At 40.6% G+C, this 18,401-nt stretch overlaps 1 protein-coding gene across 1 annotated transcript in view; it reads left to right on the forward strand.

The window, feature by feature from the left end:
- PACRG (parkin coregulated) overlaps nt 1-18,401 on the forward strand; it is a 537,929-nt gene that overhangs the window by 359,214 nt on the left and 160,314 nt on the right. The gene's annotated exons all lie outside the window — the stretch shown is intronic.

The following is an 18,401-nucleotide window of genomic DNA, read 5'->3' on the forward strand; positions in this document are numbered from 1 at the left end:
GCTTGCGAGAGGCCATGACGGATCTCACAAACGGAAAGCCAAAACACCAGTGTGAAAGTAGCCTAAAGGGAATCGTGGAGTATATAGTGCCTAGATAATATATTTTCACAGCTAATTCCAAATCCATTTGGGGATCTAATTTCCCATTCAGGGATGTAATAAATGTATTTCTTAATTTATGACACATCTCACGTACAGCTTATTACACAAAGTACAGAAGCATTGTTAATAATTACATTTTAGGTTCCGTAGACAACTTTTGATGAGACGAGTGCCCTTTGTTGTCAGTTCATGTGCTATAAACATGAGCTTATAATTTGGATGGGCTCTTGAAACAACCAAATTCCAATTGACAGCCATTGTTACTGGTTCACTGGATTCATAGGCAGACCTAAGTGATAATGGCAGTTCTTCATTTCTGTAACAAAGAAAACTTGTTACTTTAACTGTATTAACAGCTCGGTATTCCACATTCTATTTAGCGCACAGTCACCATGGATTCTTTCTCCAGAACTTCTGATAGAATCAATTACTGCTAATTTAACTGTTCACTTTCTTCTCTGTGATGTACTACATGTATAATGGGAGGTAATGTCTTATATTATACTCCACCGATCTGTCTCCCTGTTGAAAGTATAAAAATGTTCTCAATACAAAGTACGCTTAATGCCTGAATGTGAAATATTAACATGTTTCCTTCTGTAACATCTTCACTCATTTTGCTTAAATAAGACATCCAATAGGAAATTATAAATGACACAATTTGTAGTGATATTTTAAAAATGCAGCGCTATATGTTTAAAATTCAATAACACCATTGTAAAGTGGGTTCAATGTTTACTTACAAGTAAAATACTATTAATTCAGTCTTGAGAAAGAAATGTTGGTGTTTTCCTTCATTTAGATATCAAAGATGGCCTTTGTCTGATTTAATGTAATATTTGGAGGCTGCCAGACACTTACTAAATGTCCAGTGTCCCCTGACATAAGTGGCAGTAAAAAGCAACAGCTGCTAATCTTATCTTTTTCTCCATTGGATCTACAAGCATCTTCTCTAATAATCTCCTCTAAGTAATGGCATATTGGCATCTTGACTGTTGGCTTCAAGGGCTTGTCCAGGAATACATCATTTTCCATCAGGTCCCGGCAGCCTGTCTCTGCTACTGAAAGGATCATACTTAACTGCTTTGCATTTCTTTTGTCCTCCACGCTGGCTCCGGCATCTCCATCTTCTGGTCCAGGGTTTGTTTTCTTCCTTCTCAGCATAGGCATAGTTACTAGATCCTCTTCAGCCAACTGTTGGCTTCAGCGTTGATGTTTCTCTTTTCGAAAACATGATCCAATATCACATGTCTGTGTGTGGCAGAAGTTTGTGAACCTTTAGGATTAGCAGATAAGGTGAAGGTTAAATTAGAGGCAGGTGTTCGCATTTATTCTGATGACAATCAGATGTGACTAAGCAACCTGTTTTGTTTAAAGAACAGGGATCAATCAAAGTCTGATTGATTTCTGAGGACCTCAGAAGAAAAGTCATTGATGCTGAATAGGCTGGAAAAGCTTACAAAACCATCTCTGAAAAGTTTGGACTCCACCAATCCATAGTCAGACAGATAGTGTACAAATAAAGGAAATTCAAGACCACTATTGTCCTCCTCAGAAGTAGTCGACCAAAAAAGATCATGACAAGAGCAAGGTATGTATTAGTAAGGTCACAAAGGAACCGAAGCTAACCTCTAAGCTACTAAAGACGTTTTGCACACCATTAGGAGGACACTGAACAACAATGGTATATGTTGCAGGATAGCAAGGTGAAAGCTGCTATTGGAAAAATGTTTTGTGGACAGATGAAACCAAAATAGAACTTTTTGGTTAAAATGTTAAACGTTATGTTTGGAGCAAGAAAAACTGTGCCTCCCAGCATAAAAAAATATCATCTGTAAAAAATAATGGGGGTAATATCATGGTTTGGGTATGTTTTGATGCATCTGGGCCAGGGCAGCTTGCCATCATTGATGAAATAATGAATTCTGAATGCCATGAAGATAATCACCCTAAGCACACAAGCCACTCTGCCTAAGAAGAATGAAGGTAAATATAAGAGTCAAAGCGCTGACCTTAATCCATTAGAAGTTTTGTGGAAGGACCTGACGTGGGCACTTCATGGGATGAAATCCACCAACAAGGCAGAGTTGAAGCTGTTTTGCATGGAGGAATTGGCTAAAATTCCTCCAATCCGATGTGCAGAACCAATCAATATATTACAGGAAACATTTACTTGCAGTTATTGCTGCACACGAGGGTCACACTATACAGGGAGTGCAGAATTATTAGGCAAGTTGTATTTTTGAGGATTAATTTTATTATTGAACAACAACCATGTTCTCAATGAACCCAAAAAACTCATTAATATCAAAGCTGAATATTTTTGGAAGTAGTTTTTAGTTTGTTTTTAGTTTTAGCTATTTTAGGGGGATATCTGTGTGTGCAGGTGACTATTACTGTACATAATTATTAGGCAACTTAACAAAAAACAAATATATACCCATTTCAATTATTTATTTTTACCAGTGAAACCAATATAACATCTCAACATTCACAAATATACATTTCTGACATTCAAAAACAAAACAAAAACAAATCAGTGACCAATATAGCCTCCTTTCTTTGCAAGGACACTCAAAAGCCTGCCATCCATGGATTCTGTCAGTGTTTTGATCTGTTCACCATCAACATTGCGTGCAGCAGCAACCACAGCCTCCCAGACACTGTTCAGAGAGGTGTACTGTTTTCCCTCCTTGTAAATCTCACATTTGATGATGGACCACAGGTTCTCAATGGGGTTCAGATCAGGTGAACAAGGAGGCCATGTCATTAGATTTTCTTCTTTTATACCCTTTCTTGCCAGCCACGTTGTGGAGTACTTGGACGCGTGTGATGGAGCATTGTCCTGCATGAAAATCATGTTTTTCTTACCTTGCAGACTTCTTCCTGTACCACTGCTTGAAGAAGGTGTCTTCCAGAAACTGGCAGTAGGACTGGGAGTTGAGCTTGTCTCCATCCTCAACCCAAAAAGGCCCCACAAGCTCATCTTTGATGATACCAGCCCAAACCAGTACTCCACCTCCACCTTGCTGGCGTCTGAGTCGGACTGGAGCTCTCTGCCCTTTACCAATCCAGCCATCTGGCCCATCAAGACTCACTCTCATTTCATCAGTCCATAAAACCTTAGAAAAATCAGTCTTGAGATATTTCTTGGCCCAGTCTTGACGTTTCAGCTTGTGTGTCTTGTTCAGTGGTGGTCGTCTTTCAGCCTTTCTTACCTTGGCCATGTCTCTGAGTATTGCACACCTTGTGCTTTTGGGCACTCCAGTGATGTTGCAGCTCTGAAATATGGCCAAACTGGTGGCAAGTGGCATCTTGGCAGCTGCACGCTTGACTTTTCTCAGTTCATGGGCAGTTATTTTGCGCCTTGGTTTTTCCACACGCTTCTTGCGACCCTGTTGACTATTTTGAATGAAACGCTTGATTGTTCGATGATCACGCTTCAGAAGCTTTGCAATTTAAAGAGTGCTGCATCCCTCTGCAAGATATCTCACTATTTTTGACTTTTCTGAGCCTGTCAAGTCCTTCTTTTGACCCATTTTGCCAAAGGAAAAGAAGTTGCCTAATAATTATGCACACCTGATATAGGGTGTTGATGTCATTAGACCACACCCCTTCTCATTACAGAGATGCACATCACCTAATATGCTTAATTGGTAGTAAGCTTTCGAGCCTATACAGCTTGGAGTAAGACAACATGCATAAAGAGGATGATGTGGTCAAAATACTCATTTGCCTAATAATTCCACACGTAGTGTATATTGAAAGCAAAGGTTCGCATACTTTTGCCACTCACAGACATGTGCTATTAGAACATTTTCCTCAATAAAAATGACCACATCTAATATTTTTGACTCACTTGTTTGATTTGGTTTATTTATGTTGTGTAAAAATCAGTTGTAGTTTTAGGTCCAATTTATGCAGAAAATGTCAGTGCAGCATTGTATATTACTGTTTTTTTTTTACAAACTTACACATAAGTTATTTTTATGTCTTTTCAGCCTCTGTTACTTTCGGCACATAGATTATGCAAATCCTGATGAGACTTGGTGGATCTTACAGTGTCTGCCATGTGGACAGGAAGTCAGTTTCTCTAAATGGTTCCTATGAGATTGGCATTGATGCTCTCAAAGGAATAAAATAAACTGACTTCCTGTCCACACAGCAGATGTTCTGGGATCCAATGAGCCTCATTGATAGTCTGAGGTCAGATTTTTGAAAAACGCAGCAAAGCAATGAATAGTCTACCACTTTCTTGCTGTAGTAAACTGAGTCACTTTGTAAACAGTATTTGTATAGGATAAACTGTAGCACTATAAACTAGGCAATGGCTTCCTTCTGCCTGATTGAGATCACCCTTAAAATCTGTCTGCTACCATCATATAACCAGCGTGAAATATCTATTTTCTGTTGCATTGATATATATATATGCATGCGGGATATTGCAGAGAGATGAAAGGATACAGCTGATCCACCGCCTCTGTATCTGGTGTAGACTCTTATCTGCCCTTATTTTGTCTGAGAGAGAAAATTAAAGAAAAAATAAACTTGGAGAAATGCAGGCACTCTAAAACCTAAAACCCTTTTGATTGTAACACAGTGCATCATTTGTAATGCACTGTGGAAGTCGCTTTGATTGCTGAATATGTGTCATCATTTACAAGTATCCAGATGTTCAAGTCGTGGATCATTTCTATTCTGCTATCTATTCCCCTCCGTGCACCCTCTTGCACGTGTTTTGCTAATATTATGTCTCTGTTGCTTACTTAATGCTGCATTTCCATTGCTTGCACACCACGTCTGCCTCTCGCCTTCCTTTTGTACACATCCATATCTTACCCTCATGTTTACTTCATATCCCTTAGATAATTATGTTTGTATATGTATATTGTACAGCATGGCAGATCTTGACAACAAAGATGTCAAGGTACAATAGCTGATTGAATGAGGCCTCAGTCTTCTGGATCAAAAATATCAATTTAATAGAAAAATCCATACTTCAAAGAGCACAGTTCTATTGAAGTCTAAGAAACTAGAAGAGCTAAAAGTGAATGATGCCACTTTGCAAGGAGTGGGAGTACTTCTTAAAGAGGACCTTTCACTAGTATACAAACTAAAAACTAACTCTATCAGTGGGCAGAGCGGCGCCCAGGGGTCCCTCTGCACTTACAGTATGCCTGGGCGCCGCTCTGTTCGCCCGGTATAGGCTCCGGTGTCTCAGCTCCGTCTGTTGTACTGGACAGATTTTTTGTAGGAGGCGTGTCCCTTGCTGCAGCACTGGCCAATCGCAGCGCACAGCTCATAGCGTAGGGACACGCCTCCTACAAAAAATCAGTCCAATACAACAGACGGAGCTGAGAAACCAGAGCCTATACCGGGCGAACGGAGCGGCGCCCAGGCATACTAGTAAGTGCAGGGGGACCCCTGGGCGCCGCTCTGCCCACTGATAGAGTTAGTTTTTAGTTTGTATACTAGTGAAAGGTCCTCTTTAATGAGTAAAGGTTAACAAGCATGGACCATTGCTGTATAATAAGAAAATCATAATCTTTCATTTCTATGAAACTTTGCATGGGAAGGAACTTTCTATCCACTTCATCCATGCTTTGTGTTTCAATATCTAGCGTCAACTTCCCACGGAGCCGTGTCCACTTTTCATAAATGTTTGATTTAGATTTAGGATAAAAGAAGAGTGAGTGAATGTGAGCATAAGAAGGTTAGTAATAGTAGTTTCGATGGTAATAGCACTGGCTGCATTTCTGATTGCAAATGCCATCTAACGATGAGCTCATTGAACCGTTCACGAGAGGGCTCTGTAGCACTTTACACTTTTTATGCTGTATATTTTATTTCATTAAAATTAGCATTTTACAATGCTGCTTTCTGTACTTGCTTGCAAGCAAATTGTCAGTTATGGAATTGCCTCATTAAGTGTTCTTAACTACTAAACTTCATTTTAGCACAGATAAAAAAGAGGGATTTGGAATTCTAGCTCTTGTACATTCTGTGATCTTGGCATTTTTAATGATCAACAAAGGCCTAGAGATTTCTTGATAATGTTGTTATTGATGTGTTTGTGTAAGATAGGCCGCAATATTCATCTCCTGTGTACATAATTACAACCAGCAGCCTAATCTTGCAGGTAATGAAGGAAAAAAAAAAAAAAACAGATCTAATGATGATGATTCAGTAAGCACCATCCAAATATCAAACTATCTTTTGACAAGATAAATCTCTTGTATGTCCCTGCTGCTGACAAAGTTCTTGGTATTTGTATTGTGCTATGATAATTGTATAATTTTATATTAGCAAGTAGAGATGAGCAAATTTCCTGAACTTTGTTTTAGCTCCGATTCTGTGCAAATAAATTTGACTTGAATCGAAAGTGCCCCAATTGCCCTGAACAGTTGTGTATGACGTTTCCTAGGGCTGTGTCCAACTACTTTCAAGCTATTTAACACCAAGACATCATTAGTAATGATCTTGACATACAGTGTTCCCTGTGTGCTCTGGATGGGATATTTTATAGTGCTAATGACCCTTCCACTGATATCACAGCTATAGTCCTTATGACTGGTTGAGCCTGCTTGCAAGGCATTTTGGTCAAGCCCACTGGGATGGGGTCACGTGGTTCTCCTTCTTCCTCTTATCATCCACTCTGTATTCAGATATGTAAAATAGTGGATGCTATTTTGCACAATTTGTATGCCCCAAATACCCCAAACTTTGGACTTGCTGGAAAAAAAGTTCTTGGGAAACTTGTTACTAAGCCAATTTGTTTAGAATGTTTTCACTGATCTCTAATCGTATATGTATACAATATTCAATCCAATGTTGTATGTATACAGAACATGATGCATAATACTTTCTGTACAGTATTATTGTGGTGAGTGGTTATGGATCATTTGGTAACTCAGTTTTAAAAGGTTATTTACTTCTACGAAATGTACTATTGGGCACATTTACAGTCATGTGAAAAAATTAGGACACCCTTTGAAAGCATGTGGTTTTTTGTAACATTTTTAATAAAATGTTATTTCATCTCCGTTTCAACAATACAGAGAGATTAAAGTAATCCAACTAAACAAAGAAAACTGAAGAAAAGTCTTTTCAAGATCTTCTGTAAATGTCATTCTACAAAAATGCCTATTCTAACTGAGGAAAAAGATAGGACACCCTTGCCCCTAATAGCGAGTGTTACCTCCTTTGGCTGAAATAACTGCAGTGAGACGGTTCTTGTAGCCATCTACCAGTCTTCGACATCGGTCTGAGGAAATTTTACCCCACTCCTCAATGCAGAACTTTTTCAGCTGTGAGATGTTTGAGGGGTTTCTTGCATGTACAGCCCTTTTCAAGTCACCCCACAGCATCTCAATGGGATTCAAATCTGGACTTTGACTTGGCCATTCCAGGACTCTCCATTTCTTCTTTTTCAGCCAATCTTTGGTTGATTTACTAGTATGTTTTGGGTCATTGTCATGTTGCATGGTCCAGTTCCGCTTCAGCTTTAATTTTCTAACTGATGGTCTCACATGTTCTTCAAGCACCTTCTGATACACAGTAGAATTCATCGTGGATTCTATGATGGTGAGCTGACCAGGTCCTGCTGCAGCAAAGCAGCCCCAAACCATGACACTTCCACCTCCATGCTTCACAGTTGGTATAAGGTTCTTTTCTTGGAATGCTGTGTTTGGTTTACGCCAAACATGTCCTCTGCTGTTGTGTCCAAATAATTCAATTTTGGACTCATCTGTCCAAAGAACATTATTCCAGAAGTCCTGGTCTTTGTCAACTTTATCTCTGGCAAATGTCAGTCTGGCCTCGATGTTTCTCTTGGAAAGCAAAGGTTTCCTCCTTGCACACCTCCCATGCAAGTTAAACTTGTACAGTCTCTTTCTGATTGTAGAGGCATGTACTTCTACATCAACAGTAGCCAGAGCCTGCTGTAGTTCTCGAGATGACACTTTAGGGTTTTTGGAGACCTCTTTTAGCATCTTGCGGTCTGCTCTTGGGGTGAACTTGCTGGGGCGACCAGTCCTGGGCATGTTGGCAGTTGTTTTGAAAGCCCTCCACTTGTAGACTATCTTCCGGACAGTGGAATGGCTGATTTCAAAATCTTTTGAGATCTTTTTAAATCCCTTCCCAGACTCATAGGCTGCTACAATCTTTTTTCTGAAGTCCTCTGACAGCTCTTTTGCTCTCACCATGGTGCTCACTCTCACTTCAACAGTCAGGAGCACACCAAACTAAATGTCTGAGGTTTAAATAGGGCAAGCCTCATTCAACATGCAGAGTAACGATCTACTAATTATGTGCACCTGGTGTGATATACCTGTGTGAGATCTGAGCCAATTTAAGAGGGAATACATGTGAGGGTGTCCTATCTTTTTCCTCAGTTAGAATAGGCATTTTTGTAGAATGACATTTACAGAAGATCTTGAAAAGACTTTTCTTCAGTTTTCTTTGTTTAGTTGGATTACTTTAATCTCTCTGTATTGTTGAAACGGAGATGAAATAACCTTTTATTAAAAATGTTACAAAAAACCACATGCTTTCAAAGGGTGTCCTAATTTTTTCACATGACTGTATTAGGACTGGCGTTTTAGATACCAGTCTTAATAAAGCCCCATAGCTGGCGAAGTATCCACTGAAGTTATAGAGGTGCAGGCCTCTCCATAACTTTGGCGCTTCCAGCGGCAGTTCTAAATGTAAGACGGCTTCCGAGCTGTTTTACATTTAGACCATTTTCTGTTGGCCTATCCCCTTCCTCGTCACGCCCACAATTTTAGAGCTGGCTAAGCGTTGTGCCACCATATGCACCTAAAATATATGCCTAATTTAGGCGTATTTCAGCTTAGTAAATGGCCCCCTATATGTCTACAAAGTATTATTTAAAGGGTATATTCATACACAACAGATTTTGTTGCAGAAATCTGTAACATTCATTTGAATGGGGATGTTTTGGAGGCATGGAATTCTTCAAGCCCTGTTCAGATGCATAGGTTGCAGAATTCTTACAACAAACCTGCTCAATGGGGATTCACCCTTAATATCTGAAAGGTGCCGTTGCTACCTTCATGGTGGCTGGCAACTCCCTCATAATGTTTTTGGGGATCCACATTTTCAACATAGGTTGGTCCCATTTATTTACTTTCATCTGCTTGGCTTCCAGTAATATACTTACAATCAAGTGGAAATCTGGTGAACAGCTACCATTGGGCCTAGGGTTTTTTGCCTCTAATTTTTTCACACATGGTGTGCCTTGCACAATTTTCATTTTGCAAGGCTTAGATTTCAATCATCATTTATGGCAGAAAACTGGTGTAAATTATGATAAATGATCACAGGCTTATGTCTTCATGGCATTTTTTATTATTTATTTATAGGCCAAAAAAATAAAAATGCGAAGGAAGCCTAAGATAGGATTCACAAAGGACATGTGATGTATTATTTTATAGGAAAAATAACACTGTATAGAACTATATTCAATGAAACCAATTACGTTTTTGAGTTTATTTAGTGTTTTCTTTATCTCAGTCATGCTTCTACATGACTGGAGTTTTGTAAAGACTTAAGCTGGATTTACACGGCCCAGTATTCTGGCCGATTATCGGGAACAAATGAAACCCAGTAACCGGCTGCTCCTCAGATGTAAGTGGGAATGGGCCTTTATCTGTTGAATTCTGTGGGAACCATGCTCAATTAACCTAATTAAAACAATGCGCAATGTTAGCCAGGCTCACACATTTTGTTTTTAGTAATGTCTGACACGGCCATATTTATAGGGAAGGATGATGTGGATAATGGAAGACAACATGCTTCAACCAGAATATACAGTATGAAGCCAAACTTTATTAATCTCACATTTATAATCATACAGTTTCTATTTGTTGTGGTTATATATAGAAAAACACTTCCTCCCCTAAACTGTATGCAGAGAAAAAGGGCAACTTTATAGAATGCAATGGCAAAGGTCGGCCATTGACTTTCTTTATTAAAACATGTAGCATATACTTTTTCTGTAAATGCTGAAAGTTCAAATCGTAGAAATATGTTACAGAGCAGTTTTGATAAAAGCCACTCGTAAAATAAGCTGGTTACAAGAAGCCCCGTGTATTGTAATCAGAAACCCTGGAGAAAGGGTTCTGCTCCCCTACAGCATTACATCAGGTAAAATGGAGTATTACATTGTGCCCACTGCATGGGGACACTGTGTACCCAATGTTCTTTGTAGCCACGCTCTAATAGGTACAGTACTTGAAGAAAGAAAAAAAAAATATATATATATATATATTTTTATTTTTTATCCTAAATTAGGCAACATTTGTAATGCACATTACATTTATGGTTGGTAAGGGTCTCAATCACACTCAATACTTTTATGTAAAATCCACACAATAGTTTATTTCTTAAATATTTTTGTGTATTTCTACCATAAATTTGAAAATGCACATTGCAATGCTTATATTCAATTACTACATTATTACCTTGGGTTTCCATTTATGTGTATAGCAGTGGCCTGAGAAATTGTATGTGAATACAATGTGATTATTATTCAATGCATTCATTATAATGTATTGGATATTGTGAGGCAAAGTATGCTCCAGTTAGCTTCCTACTATAGCAGCAACCAACAGCTATCTCATTCGATGATTGACATTTTCTATTTTTAGTGCCGACATCCATTATCTCTTCCTTCCATTGCCCCGTGTTGTCTTTGTGTGTGTTCAGATTTTTTGTGCGTGCACAAATACAATATTTTAATGAGCTGTTTGGGGGCACAAGGCGATTGCGAATGATCTCTATGCACAGCACAATACTGGGCTGCATCAAACAATATGTTCAGGGGTTCAGGTTGCAGCTAAATGGCCATTCTGAGGTTCGGAGCACAATTGGTGGTCTTATGGTAGAGGAATCTTGCAGATTTAGTTTAAAAGAATATTTACCCAGTACATATAAAATCCCTCTGATAAAACCAGATAATCTGTTTATCCTCAGAATTGACAGATGTATTTATGTTACTTGAATTTATTTTTTTGAAGTATTGTTAGAAAGGTGTGCCTCATAACAGTAATAAAAAGGAAGGCTGTGCTGGATCCATGATGGCTCCACAGAAGTTGCGTGGATGGCCTTTAGGGTAGCACAGTGGCTCAGTGGTTAGCACTGGGGTCTTGGGTTCAAGTAACAACAATGGCATGGAGTTTGTACATCTTCCCAGTGTGTGGGTTTCCTCTGCGTACTCCAATTTCTTTCTTCAGTGCAAAAATATACTTAGTGATAAATTGGCTTCCTATGAAATTGATCATAGCGCTCTTCAGCCATCCCTGCGCTTTGAGTCCCTTGTGAGAGTGAAGTGTATTACAAGTGTTTGTCTTGATACATAATAGATGTATTATAGTGCAGAGCTGCCGTCATAATTCTGCAGGTTTCTCTACTGATTTCTGCCACATTTCTTTGCTGATTTAATGCCTGCGTAATCGAATGTATTAATCATGAAAGGGGTTCTCTAGGCATTTCGTAAAAATAAAATCCAATCCTTCTGTGCTGTGTAGGAAAGATAGTTTGATTAGTACTTACTCATCTGTCATGCCACTGGATGTGTTCTCGAGTCTTCCTGCTCAGCCGCATGTATTGCATATGCATCTGAACAGGAAGACTCAATAAGGGCGGGTTCACATCAACGTTACGAATTTGTTTATTGTTATCTGTTGTAACATGGTTAGAACGTAAAATAATGGAATTTGTAAGACAGAATTCAAAACGGAAACCTTTAGAGGTTTCCGTTTTGAATTCCATCTTACAAATTCAGTTATTTTTCATTATAACCATGTTATAATGGAAAACAATAACTGAATTTGTAACGTTGATATGAACCCACCCTAACACATCTGAGTGGAAAAACATGCATCCAGTCTGAGCACAAAGGAAACAGCAGCTTTGGCTGCACGATGCACAAGTAAGGCTACTTTCACATCTGCGCTTTCCCTTTCCGCTATTGAGATCCGTCATAGGATCTCAATAGCGGGGGGAAAACACTTCTGTTTTGTCCCCATTCATTGTCATTGTCACTGGGGACAAAACTGAACGAAACAAAGTGAACAGAATTCATTCAATTCTGTTTAGTTGTGTCCCCATCGCGGACAGAATAACGCTGCAAGTGTTATTTTCTGTATTTTGAATGCCGTATCCGGCACTAATACATTCCTATGGGGAAAAATGCTGAATCCGGCATTCAGGCAAGTCTTCAGTTTTTTTGGGCCGGAGATAAAACCGTAGCATGCTGCAGTTCTGTCCTGATCAGTCAAAAAGACTGAACTGAAGACACCCTGAAACATCCTGAACGGATTGCTCTCCATTTAAAATGCATGGGGATATAACTGATTTAGTGTGAAAGTATTAGGTGTATACATAACTGTAGTAGAGCTGTAATGGAAACAAATCTGCATCAGTGCTGGTTGGTGGGGGATGGTAATATTTTAGGGTAGGCAAAAGCACAGATCATTTGGCTACTAGCTGACATGCTTTTGGGCTGATGTATAGTAGTGAATTATCGTTTTGCTGCTCAGAATGGGGTTTGTGTGTAAAACTGTATTAGACTACAGGACAGCCACATGTTACTGTCTTTGCTCCCTTCCCATGGCTCTCTGAGCATGATTCCCCAGCAGGGGGAGGGGCCTCACAGACACTGCAGGCTGCCAGACTGATGACTCATACTCTTCACATGAACCAGCACGCAAGGACTGAGTTCTCAGTGTGATGTCATAAGGAGGCGTGTCCGGCCTTCACTCAAACTGCCTAAGCCCGCCTAGCCTTAGAAGCAAGAAACCAGGAAGTGAACAGCATAGCTGGCTGCAGGTAAGGATGAAGTATCAAGATGGGAATACCCCTTTAAGTTCAACTAAACTGTCAAGCTTGTAGTCTGTTTCTACTTAACTGAAGCACACACATTTTGAGTATAATACAGGCTAATTTATCTCAGGCTAGGTACAAGTAATGCAGTGTTACTACTTTATAGATTATATAAATTTCTATTCTGTGATTTATTTATATTTAAGAAAAACACAAATAAGGGTGGATTCACACTAGCGTTATGGAGTCTGTTATGTAACTGAATCCATAAGACGGAAGGACTTGCATTATGACGGAATGCAAAACGGACGCCTTTAAAAGGCATTCTGTTTGCTCTCCGTCCTAATAGAAGTATATGGGAATCAAAACGGATCTGTCTGGTTCCCGTTATGCAAGAAAGAAGTCCTTTCGACAGGATTTAGTTTTCCGTCTTGCATAACGGGACCCAGATGGATCTGTTATGTTTTCTCATAGACTTCTATTTGGACGGAGCAAAACGAAATGCCTCTTAAAGGCTACCGTTTTGCATTCCATCCTATGGATTTTGTTATGTTCCGTTTTAACCCTGTTATAACGGAAAGCCATAACGGATTCTTTAACGCTAGTGTGAACCCACCCTAACTAGCAACTTAAAACACGACTGTTTGAATGTCAAGTGTGCCAGGCAATGAGTAAAACAGATTCAATAAATGCTCCATATCTGATATATAAAATAAGCAGTCAACCACCATTATTATATTTTATGTATTCTAAATTGTTCTGCACATTTATATATAGAAATGGAAAACCATTATCATGTGATTTGTCTATAGCGTCCCAGGCTTTCAGTATCCCTGGAGGAGAATGAGTCTGTTGCTTCCCAGGGTCTCTCTGCGGCATCAAGTGACAGCTGCAGGAAATTTAAAAGTGAATTGCAGATTTCTAAGTATGAAGAGGTTGAACATCCTCTCTAATTGCTCAGAGAAGGGTGCCGTGTTTCCGCAGTGGGGTGTGAAAGAAATTTCTAGAGAAAGACTGAGATTCCATTGGGATGATCACATCTCTTTTTTCTTTTCCTTTTTGTTGGTCTCTGCAAATCGTTTTTGCAATGTGTCACTAAATATCTGTAAGCAGTGGATTTCTTTGTATATGGCAAGATCTGCCAAGAAAAGCAGCACACGTAATTTAGTATTGGTTTCTTACAAGAAAATTATAGTTATTTTGGTGTGAACAGTGCCGCAGTGAGATTGGGTGATAAGGCTGGCAGCGATTAAGGGGTTAAGCTGTAATGTGTAATTTGAACAGCATGTATAATTATCTCGAAGGAAATCAGCGTGTTCTAAGTATTGACAATGAATGGGTTTTATCGTTGAAACAATGGCAAAAAGTGCTATTTATGCAAGATAGTGCTGGGGCTTGGATGGAAGCCACCGACTGTTTTGACCTGTCAAATCTAAATCCCTGCTAATACTGAACCTATTAGTCTTTGTATTCTGGAAGGGAAAAGCAAATGAGAGCATCTTTATTGTAAATGGAATGGTAAATGGCACCCATATTAATTTTAGCAGCACATTTGGCAATTGTCTTGTGTTGCTCATATATCTAGTGACATTCGCTTGTAGAAAGCATAAAGCATTTCTAAGTGGTGTTCATTACACAGGCTTGAGACCCAAAGCAAGATTGGATAAAATGCAAAGGATTCTGACATGTTTTTCAACTAGAAGAGAACTAAAGAAAGTATCAACTACAGAGATTTTCCATGTTTCCAGGAGATTTTCTTTTTCCTTTCTTAACAGAAGCTTATCAGAATATCTCCTGTGGCTAAAGATTTGTTCTTACTGATGTTTTTCATTATTTTAGTAGAACTGTCATTATGGAGGATTAAATATAATATATTTTTCCGAAATCTGAGAAATGTAAATGTAACCTTGCATGTATCTATGAATGTTTAATTTTACCTCATTATGATAGATCTCAGTACCGCTAATCTATTGCTCGCTAATATGCCGCATCCTGGTGAAACAGAGCAGATTTAAAGGTGAGGGTGTCAGACATTCAGTAACAGGTATTCCTGTTGCTAGCAAAAATGTCACAATGAGCTGTTCAAACATTTATTGCCGGTCTGTAATCATGGAGAAATATACATTTAGATTTCACCTTAGTAACCAATCACTCTATGCATATGTGCATAGCAAATATGCAAGGACTTGTCAGAGACTCTGTGGGTGCCAGATTATGGGTTGGTATACAGTACTGCACATATAGACTTCTATGGCGCTCTAGTGTACCCACCTTGTGCCTCCAGTTTCATACCACAGAAAAAAAGATTGTGGCATGCTCGGTTGGATGCTGTATGTGAGTATGTATGTTCACATGCAGCAGATTTCTTACAGAAATCACTGCGACTGAAAAAACAACAAATCAGTTGCATTCCTCTGAAAGGGTTTGTTCTGAAGGCGATCACATGGATTACTGCAAGCCCTATATGATATGGGACAGTAACAGAAATCTCTGCAACACTAACTGCGTGTGAATATACCCTTAGAAGTCAATGGAAAGGTTTTCTGAGATAGACTTGGCATTTTCAAAGTTGTGATGATTGCACCTGATTTATGTTTGGTTGACCATATTTAAATGTGTCCTGCTGCTTGTGGCTATTGACCACATAGGGTATACAGTTGCGTAGCCAAACCCATTTTATCGCATCTTAATATTTGAAGTTAATCAGGATGTTGAAGAACCAAAAAAAATCACAACAGTTCAAACAGTCCATCAACAATCATGGACAAAAAATGTACCCTAAATGCATGATTATGCATGTGGTAACCATATGTGGTTGACCGCAAGTATTCTCTAACCACAGATCGCTGCTGGGAACGATGTTGTCCGAGTAGTACGCCACTTTTACAGACTGACAATAATACAGACAAAACCAAAGATAAAATCGATTTAAATCCTGTATATTTACTTGTATATAACGTGCAAGTGCTGCCAGAAATTACAAGGAAGAGGCACTCCGATACAACCTGTATATCACATAAAGGAGGACCTTATTCACATTGTGGTACAATTGTTCAGGTAGTGGGACTTCTATACTCATAATGCCTATGCATCAAGTGAAAGGGCTGTCAAAAATTACAAGGAATCGGCACTCCAATACACCCTTTATTACACATAAAGAAGGGGATCCTACACACCCTTGAAAAATTATGATTGATGGCCTGCTGGTGACCCTCAAAAACTATTGGAGCAAGGGCCTGCTGATCTGACCATCTAAAACATTAGGAGTGAGGGTCTGCTGCTGAGCTGACCATCTAAAACATTAGGGGCGAGTCCTTGCTGCTGATCTGACCATCTAAAACATTAGGGCATGCTGGTGACCCTTTAAAAACATTATGGGTGACGGCCTGCTGGTGACCCCCTAAAACATTATGGGCAAGGGCCTGCTGGTGACCCTCAAAAACGTTATCGGCGAGGGCCTGCTGGTGACCATCTAAAACATTATGGGTGAGGGCCTTCTGGTGACCCTCTAAGGCTACTTTCACACTGGCGTTTTGGCTTTCCGTTTGAGATCCATTCAGAGCTCTCACAAGCGGTCTAAAACTGATCAGTTTGGCCCTAATGCATTCTGAATGGAAAAGGATCCACTCAGAATGCATCAGTTTGCCTCCGTTCCATCTCCATTCCGCTTTCGAGGCGGACACCAAATCGCTGCTTGCACTCGTCGCTTGTGAAGAGCGGAAGCTGACTGGAAAGGCGAACACCATGTTGCAGCTGATATTCCACTCACTACTGTTCTCTGCTGCTCACAAAACCTGGCCAACATGTGGAACATCAAGTTCCAGCGCATGCTCACGTCGCACAACAGTCGTTGAGCTGGCAAATGCAAGCGCTGCTGCAGCATTGACAGACTGGCTAAAGATGTTGAAGACTAACGGAAATGGGCACACACGCGGCGCACCTTCACCAGTAGCTCAGGCAAATTGGGGTAGGTTTTGAGAAACCGCTGACTCACTAGTTTGAACACGTGGGCTAGGCATGGTATGTGTGTAAAGCTGCCACCAAGTTACGACCATTATCAGACACAACCATGCCTGGTTCTAGGTACAACTCAGTCTGGTTCCTTATCCCCTGCCATAGCTCTGCGGCGGTGTGCTGGTTGTCACCTAAGCAGATCAGTTTAAGCATGGCCTGTTGCCGTTGCGCCACTGCAGTGCTACATTGCTTCCAGCTACTTACTGATGTCTGACTGGCGCTGCAAGATGATAATTCAGAGGTGGAAGCAGAGGAGGAGTTGCAGCCACTAACATAGGTGGTGGAGGAAACCCTGATGGAAGTAGGGCCCGCAATCCTTGGCATCGGTAGCACCTGTGCCATCCCAGGGTATGACTCGCTCCCAGCCTCCACAACGTTCACCCAGTGTGCTGTCAGGTAAATGTAGCGTCCCTGGCCAAAAGCATTTGTTCATTTGTCAGTCGTTAAGTGGACCTTCCCAATAACTGTGTTGGTCAGGGCACGGGTGATGTTATGGGACACATGCTGGTGTAAACTGCACACCGTGAAAAATATTGGCGGCTGGAGACAGAGTAACGCGGGACGGCCACCGCCATCAGGCTGCGGAAAGCCTTAGTGTCCACAAGCCTAAATGGCAACATTTCCAGGGCCAGCCATTTGGAAAGGTACACATTTAGTGTTATGGCTTGTGGCTGGGTGGATGGGTATTTGCGCTTTCGTTCAAAGGCCTGGGGTATAGACATCTGTACGCTGTGCTGGGACACAGAGGTGGATATGCTAGCTGATGGTGCTAGCGAAGGTTCAGGTGCATGGCGGGAGGCATCTGGGCATGCGTCTTGGACAGGGGATTGGCCAGCATGTAACGCAGGGGAAGAGGAGGCAGTGGTGTGACCCGCAACACTGATTGTGGACCCAGTTGTACGGCCAACCTATTAGGGTGCTTTGATGCCACATGGCGGATCATGCTCGTGGTGGTGAGGTTGCTAGTGTTCACGCCGCTGCTCATTTTGCTACGACACAGGTTGCAAATGGCAATTATTTTATCGTCCTCAAAAAAGCGCCAGACTGCGGAACACCTACCCCTTGGCAAGGGAGATTGCGACAAGCGGGTGCTTCGGGGAATAGTTGTTGGCTTGTTTGGTGTGCCTTCTCCCTTTTGCCACTCCACTGCCTCTTCCAGCTTGTTACGGTGCTGTGGATCCCTCCCCCGTCTGTACTGCTGTCCTCGCTTGGCTTGCCACCTTTCCAGGTTGGGTCAGTGACTTAATCGTCCACAACCTCCTTTTCCACTTCCTCACTCTGGTTATCCTCCTGACTTGTTGACCTAGCAACAACCTCAGTTATTGACAACTGTGTTTAATCCTCATCATGAACCTCTTGAGACACTAATTGCGGTCGACTTATTGACAACTCTGTCTCATTATCATCTCCCTCGTGAAACACTAATTGCTGTTCCCCAC

Source organism: Bufo gargarizans, chromosome 4 (genome assembly GCF_014858855.1).
Source record: "Bufo gargarizans isolate SCDJY-AF-19 chromosome 4, ASM1485885v1, whole genome shotgun sequence".
Classification (NCBI taxonomy): Eukaryota; Metazoa; Chordata; class Amphibia; order Anura; family Bufonidae; genus Bufo; species Bufo gargarizans.